The 1,976-nt window shown below is 41.8% G+C and overlaps 1 long non-coding RNA gene across 1 annotated transcript; it reads left to right on the top strand.

Annotated features, from left to right (window-relative positions):
* Positions 1 to 1,136, top strand: LOC124650312. Its single transcript, XR_006986945.1, has 2 exons — positions 1 to 247; positions 822 to 1,136. It is a non-coding gene; the product is annotated as an uncharacterized LOC124650312 (long non-coding RNA).
* The last annotated feature ends 840 nt before the right edge of the window (positions 1,137 to 1,976 follow it).

The raw sequence follows: 1,976 nt of genomic DNA, 5'->3' as shown, positions 1-1,976 counted from the left end.
TTTATATGCTCTCTTTCTAATCAACTGGACCTAGGTTTGTTTTCACGGATTTGATCTTCATGTGTTAGTTCATCTACATGAAGAGTTACTTTGTTCAGTCCAAATATCCTCTCGCATTTTGTATAGCGATGGCAAGACTATTATTGTCTCATTTGTGCCAAGAGTGTCTTTCTCCAGGAATCACCGCTTTGAATTGGGTCTGAACGTGTGCTTCAGTCGGCATGCATCTTCGGTTGAGTCTGAAGAGGTGATTTTTTTTTGTACATTAAACAACCGCGCTGACATGATACAATTTCAGTGCAATACAATGTTCATGGTAAATGATATTAAGTCCAGCAAGAGCCATGAAACAAGATGATAAGACAAATCTAGAAGCTTTTTAGACCAGATTCGGAAACACATGTAGGAAATCCTAATTTTCCTTGCAAATACTATGTCCTAAATAGCTAGGCATGAAACCATATAGATAATTGTCACGAACATATGCAGCCATGTTTTTGTTTGTTATATATTGGTAGGGTTAAATAACCTAATCTCATTTCCTGTCGCCTATGCAGTCTCGGCCTAATCTAAAACATGCTACTATGTATTAATGTTATCCCTCTCCTCCGGCTCAAATTTAAAACTTTTTTTCTTTCGTCATAACTGTTTAGGATTGAGATATAAACCTGGCAGTATTCTGCCTATAGTTAGTGTATTGCGTAAGGTAAGGGTGCTGATTTGTTTCTTATGGATTACTCCTCTTCAATATATGTCTTGGCTTCACATGACATGCAACACGCCTTATGACGAAAAACGCCTGGTCGACTGTTGGCACACAGCCAAGCAGAACACTCCCAAGGCGATGCAAAAAGGGATGGCAACCGCGACGATGTTGGTGCCCTGGATGATTTGAAAACATCGCAACACCTGTCTTCGAAGGAGCGTCACCCTCCATTCGGGACCTGTGTGCCAGGATCAAAGAAGAGGCAAGGTCATGGACCATGGCAGGAGCAAACAGGCTCAGAGATGTCTTGCCTACAACCTGGGATGTCACTAATTTCAGATTCCGTAATAACGCTGTGTAAACCTTTTAGGGGGCGTGTAACAACTTACATCTATTCAATGAAATGAAACGCAAAGATTCCTTTGTGTTCTCTCGAAAAATATATTATGTAGGTGTGCCCGTTAGCCGATGATCCAAATCATCCAACTTCTCCATCCACCATGGCTCCAACACATAAGAGGTTGCTTCCATTTTTAGTGCTGAAATAGTCTTTGTTGTGGTAGCTCGGTCTGGTACATCTTCTATATCGTTTGCTAATTTAGATTATGTGTGGATTGTTTGTAGGCGCAGAGCCATTGGTGCAAAAGGCTCGGATGGAGCCACCATCCAAGAAGAGAAACTAAATCAGCAGCAAGTGATGTATCCGAAATGCATTGCGTGTGTTCTTCTATAGTCTTGCGAGGCTATGTTCATCACCATGTGTTTGTTTTCACCTCGGGTTAGTCCTTGACTAATCTCTGCTTTGCTTTTCACCAGTCTTGTCTTTTGGTGACACATTTCGTGGGTAGCTGTGTTTGTGTCCTACTATCTTTGTTCCCTAGGATCTGACGATCATGGACCTCTCTTTTGTAGATGCCATGTAAATATGCGCTTAGTACCTGGTGCAACCATTCTGCCTTGTGTGGATATTACTTCTACTCGCTCCGTAATGTCGCGTGTGAGGTGTATATACTTTGGTTTTAGTCTCGTGTGCTTTATCCTAAGATCATCATATCGACTTCATATTGACTTCATCTTCTAAAATTAAAGAAATGCATCATCATATTCCACCAAAATTTTAGCAGTGTTATACAAAGTGTGCACCGACACGAATTTTACGGGGTCGTGCGCCAAGGCGCACATCTAAATCTAGTTCGCTGAAACCCAGCACTTTATCTGCAGTCCAATCCCCGGCCTATATTTCCAGCTCCTAGCTGCAGTAGGTCTTCTG

This window comes from Lolium rigidum, chromosome 4 (genome assembly GCF_022539505.1).
Source record: "Lolium rigidum isolate FL_2022 chromosome 4, APGP_CSIRO_Lrig_0.1, whole genome shotgun sequence".
Classification (NCBI taxonomy): Eukaryota; Viridiplantae; Streptophyta; class Magnoliopsida; order Poales; family Poaceae; genus Lolium; species Lolium rigidum.
This window is presented reverse-complemented; position numbering and strand designations above follow the sequence as displayed.